Source organism: Equus caballus, chromosome 16 (genome assembly GCF_041296265.1).
Source record: "Equus caballus isolate H_3958 breed thoroughbred chromosome 16, TB-T2T, whole genome shotgun sequence".
NCBI classification, from domain to species: domain Eukaryota; kingdom Metazoa; phylum Chordata; class Mammalia; order Perissodactyla; family Equidae; genus Equus; species Equus caballus.
The window spans coordinates 88,487,003-88,492,781 of NC_091699.1; positions in this window are offsets into that span (position 1 = coordinate 88,487,003).

The window sequence follows — 5,779 nt, forward strand, 5'->3', positions numbered from 1 at the left end:
GGTGAGTCGTTACTGAACGTCTTCTATGTGCCAGGCACTGTGTCAGGTGCTTAACATAAATTACCTCAATTCTTACACAAATTTGTGTATATTATTATCCCTTTTTCACAGATCAGAAAATAATGTCAATAACAATAATAACTACTATTTGAGTGCTATGTTCCAATGTTAACTGTAATTCAACTTTATCTATTATGATCATAATAACCTGCAAGATAGAGATTATAACCCATATTCTATAGATGATGAAACCAAGGTTCAGAACGGGTAAGTTCACCATCACACAGCTAAAAAGAGGATAAATCTGTACTAGGGCAGACTCAGTTTGAAAGCCACGCTTGATATGAAACAGACCTTCATTTATAGACTTACGATGGGGCTGGCTGGGGAGATATTTGGGGCTAAGGAGGGGCTCTCAGCATGCCTGACATTGACAGGAGAGGCACAGGAATAGATCATGTATGGTGTCGACCCTGAGCTACCTACCTCAGGCCCTGGCATAGTGACTACCAGCTTTGGTGGGGACCTCTGCTCAAGTTACTTGCTTAACAAGATCTAACGGAGTTCTCTACCCAGGACTGTATAAACACAGCAAGAAAGAATCATCAGGAACACAATGTAGAACACGGCTTTCATCCAGCTTATATGTTGTAAAATAAACCCACACAGATCCTAAACATACTGGATGCTCCTTATATTTGAGTGTCTGGTGTTAACTACTAGTTGGTGAAATGTGGAGCTGGCTGAGATTAGAGGGTGCTTTCTGGGCCCTATTAGTATTCTCTCCTTATGTTGTGCAAGTCTTGGGAGTTCTGTTGATCTGCGCTAATGTCCTGTGATGATTTTGTCCCATGTTGATCCATGCCAGGCCACTTCAGGCGTGTATCTTCATTCTGAGTCAGTCAATATCCAAGTTACAAAGGGATCTCTGTCCTTTTGTCTTTTAGAATGCAATGCCTTGGAGCCCAGTCTTTAAGATTTACCAACTGCATTTCAGTCACGCCATTTACTCCTGTTCCAACTGTTAAATTAATTAAACAAGGAGGCCATTAGGCCGAGGTGGCTCTAATGCCATGGCACCTACATAAGCAAACCAAAATCTAAGCCTGTCAATGCCTTAAGGTCATGAAATCAAAATGCTAGGGACAACCAATCACAAACAGCCAACTAGGGTTTAAGCTGCAAACCATCAAATAATTTTCTTTCTTCTCCTCTGCAACTGTTGCGTCTTTTCCCTAGCTCCTGTCAGCAGAGTGTTCCTAGTCGTTTCGGGTTTGGCACTGCCTGATTGGAATTGATTTTTGCTCAGATAAACTCTTGAAATGTTTAATATGCCTCAGTTTATCTTTTAACACCACCCATGGCTATGATGCTTGTGGTAGGCTGAAAAATGGCTCCCACGGATATCCACGTCTTAGTCCCTGAAGCCTGTGTATATGTCACCTTACGTGGTGAAAGGTATCATGCAGATGTGATTAAGTGAAGGCTTTTGAGATGGGGACAGCAGCCTGGGTTATCCAGGTGGGCCCAATGTAATCACAAGGACGCTCAGAGTCACTCGAAGGAAATATGATGATGGAAGTAAGAGGCTGAAGTGAGGCGAGGAAGGGGTGATGAGCCAAGGATGGCAGCAGCCTTAAGAAGCAGAAAAAGGCAGAGAAACAAACTCTCCCCACAAGCCGAGCCTTCGGAAGGAACCAACTCTGCTGACACCTTGACTTTAGGCCACTGAGACTGACTTTGGACTTCTGACCTCTGGCACTGTAAGACAAGTTTGCATTGTCTTAAGCAGCTAAATTTGTGGTAATTTGTTATAGCAGCAATGCTCCACACCAAAGCTCAGGTGCTGGTGGATTTTTTTTCCTCCAGGAAGTGCTTTCTGCAAACACCTGCCACTCAGTGTGTTAGTGATGCGTTTGTGAAGGTGTACAAGTGACTTCCCCTGATCCGTCTAGGTGGGTTTCATGGATTCTTCTGACTTTAAGAGGCACGAATAACTCTCGGTTTGTGTGCGTCCTCAAAAATGCTCCCCCTTACAAGGCCTTTATTTTCCACTTGCTTCCTGTGTCACACTAGCAATCACTCCCCCTGCCACAGCAACTTGCTGGTAAAAACTGTCCACTTGCTCTTTCACTGGGTTTTGCTGGCATAGAAGAGATCTTGTCAGTTGACTAGTACAAAGTTAACCATTTAATTCACATTTACATGTTGTAATTTGAAGATGGCAGTGAAAGGCCAGCTTCCACACGCTCTCTGAGTTCTTCAAGGGTGGTGAATTCATCACAGGATAAGCCTCAGCTGGACAGGAAGGTGACTTGACTTGGACTATGACTTGGGTGTTTCTGGAGCCAATTAAACTCGGAAGAGACCAATGACTAAACTGGATTTTGTACACCCATAATTGGGCTTATTTAATGCTGGTGACTGATATTTATACTTGCCATTTGGGAGCCTTCCTTTCTTTAGTAAGGAGGACAAATTATCATCAGAAGCTTGCTTAATAGCCATGAAGTCAGAGCAAAGGGAAGTATTAATAGATAAGAGAGTTTTGGGGGTGCTTAATTCAGGACAGCTGTTTTCAAAAGAAGGCTTTTTTTAAAAGAAATGTTTGGTGAAGTCTAGCATGTGGGAGTCATAAAGGGAGAGCTGTTCTGGGTGCATCAGGGTGGGGGTCCCTCCTCCTAACTTGGGGTGGCCCCCAAAGGCCCTTGGAGAGCCACCATGGCTCTGCCAGCGACAGGCCTGTGTGTCGGCCCTGTGCCATGGCAGAGCACAGCTCCTTGTTGACATGTGCCTTGATCTCTGCCACCAACACTGACGGGGCTGAACACACATTCAGCAAGGCGGGAGGGGGGGGGTCTCTGGGCTTCCCCTATGTGCGTTCCAGGCCAACCCTCCCTCTTGTGTTCCAGAGTCTGTTCTTAAACTGGGCACAATACAATTGATTAGGATTTATTTTCCTAAATTACAATTACAGTTCGGTTTTGTTTCTTTAAAATTACACCCTGGTCCCCTTGATTGGAGTTTTGAATATTCTGATCTCGTCAGTCACGCGTTTACAATCTTTTAGTTTATTTCCACAGATGGCGGAACTGATGCATTATGTATAGTTTTACGGGTGGTGTCCCAGAGGGCAAAATTATTCCTGAGTGTTTGCTGGGCACTATGGTCACTCCATGTTTGATCCATGTGTGTGATGACTGGCTCACCTTTGAGTGGGGCTGCCTACTCTCCTTGTGGGAAACCCACCCATTAGCACAGCGAGGGTGCCTGTGCGGGGGACAGGGAAAAACACGTCTTCATCTCTCCCCCCAAATTCCTGAACCAGGAGGGGATTGTAAGTGTTGAAACTGGGTCAGACTGTCAAAAGCATATGAAGTCAGCTTGAAAATGTGAGAAACTCAAGATGTGGTTCTCTTTGTTCTGCAACAGTGCAAAATCCTCATGTTTTTCACTAGTCTAGAAGAGAAAAACAACTTGAACGCTCAGGTACAACTCAACTGGTAAGTATACTTCAGTCCCAGCATCTCTGTCTTCAATGTGACTGTGCTAACGCAGCTTTGCTTGGCTTGGTACCCGTATTTCTTACTCTCCTTCGATCAATTGCTATTTCAGCTGTAGTTGGTTGTGACTTCTTTCTGGTAATTGTGTTTAATTAACAAAGATGTTGAAACAATAGTTTTCTTTCCCCCCGGCATCTTCAGGGGCTGTGCACTTATATTATAGCTTCTGGCCTCCCTCTCTGCTCCCTCTTCTCTCTCCTCACTGCTGGCTCTGCCCTCACCTAGTTCAGAATTCCTGAGAAAGATGAAAGAGGAGGAACAACGACACTGGTGCACACCAATCACACGCATCTTGTCCCCTGCCCTGCACACTTTAGTCACATACCCTGTGGTTCAAACTATTGTCCTGTCTCCCACGGCATCGATGTTTGTTCCGAGACCCTCAGGTCCCCTGTCCACAGAGGGCTGTCTCCTCTTATGCAGCTCTGCTACCCGCCTTCGCCACTTGAACTTGACCCACTAATGCTGCCTTCCAGACGATCAGCCCAGTGTGGGAGACGCATCAATGGGCTAATTACATGTGATGGAGGAAAGTTTAGCCCTCAGAGGAGGAACTCTCCTGAGGTTAAAGCCACCATAAGTGCTTGTGAAATGCTGATATGCCTGGAGAGAAAGAGCTAATAAATGCCCTGTCGTTTTTTTCGAGGCGGCAGAGAAAGCCAAGTCTAGTGGGTGTTGGAGGGAGGAGCTGTCATTGTAACAAGTGTGATGGCTAGAGGTCATTTTAATTGAGCTGCAAAATGGACTTGTGTGTCTTTTTTTCTTTTTAATGCAGATGGGTCGCTGTTTTTATGGCTGTACTTGTTTCATCTTTCTTTTAACTGGCTGGGCTTATTGGCACAGCCAGCTTTCATGAACTGAAAGTTACTAGCAGTAATTTTTTTCCCTTCAAATGGAGAGCCTCGCCTCCTTCTTCCTTGGTTGTCTGTCAAAAGTTCGTAGCATAACCTGACTTGCGGTAGATGAGTGAGTGAACTGGGTTTGCTTGCAGTTTCTTGGCATGTGTTTCTCAAAACTTTAGCATATAAGAATACCCAGTGGATATTTGATACACCCGGGGACCACCATTTTCATAGAAATAAGATGTAACACAAATTTTTAAAAAGTAAAATTAAAACTGCATTTAAAATGAAAAACAAGAGTTTTGTCCAAGTGAGAGACATGACATTGTTTATCATGCTTCGCCAACATGTCCATGTCTGTACCCAGATCCGTAAAATGTGTCTGTTCAGTGGTGGGGAGTTTGAGCCACAGATGAGTTTCCCTACCCAGTCCATGGCTTTTTAGTTTGTGTTTCTCCTAAATTTGAAATTCTAATTAATAATTATGTCTTTGGTAATGGAAGGACATGTGGGGTGGCTCTGCCAGCTAGTTCCGGATATCTGAATAGAACCTGAACCCCCAATTCCAGAGGGCTTTCTCATTATCATCTGGGTGCCCATCAGCCTGTATCAATTCACAAGTCCTGCTGTGGAAACAGGAATATTTCAACAAGGAAGATGATGGAGAATGGATTTCTCATTTATTCTTTGGTTGTATTTGTAAGTTTTCTTCACATTTTTTCATAACATTTAGATATGGCTTTTAAATATGCCCATTAACAAACCACATATTTCTCTCTCTCAGAAGAGAAGAAAATCATTTTGGAAAAGAGCCAGTTTCAAGGGATGGAGCTGTCTACACAACAGTTTATTTCTTAAAAATCCTGATGTCTTATTTCCAACATTAAAAATGTGGTATTTCAGCTCTGAAATGATAGGTTCAGGTTGTTCAAGACACCGAATATCCAACTGTGATATGTAACTTGAGCAACACAGTTGAAATGATTAGTTGCAGAAATGGTCTCTACTGGCTGCCAGAGTGAAGTAAAAAAAACTTACATCTTATCACCCACTTAATAAACTCCATGAGCCCCTTTCTCCTTGACATTTAGAGCATTTCGGTGAGTCAAAGCACAGAAGACTCACTGTCCGTTCTTTACATGGCACTCTGAAAAACCACACTTGGTGGCCACGATTTGATTTGATATGCAACTTTTTATTGTTAAATCAAGATCATGGCTTAAAATGACATCTATATGCCAATGATTCTCATGTAAAGAAAATTCCAGGTCTAGTCTGCTGGTCCCAGAGGAGGATGGGAGGTACAGCAGGGTTGCCCCAGGGGGACCACCCCAGTGTGACGCAGTCTGGATCAGCAGACCCCCATGACTCGCA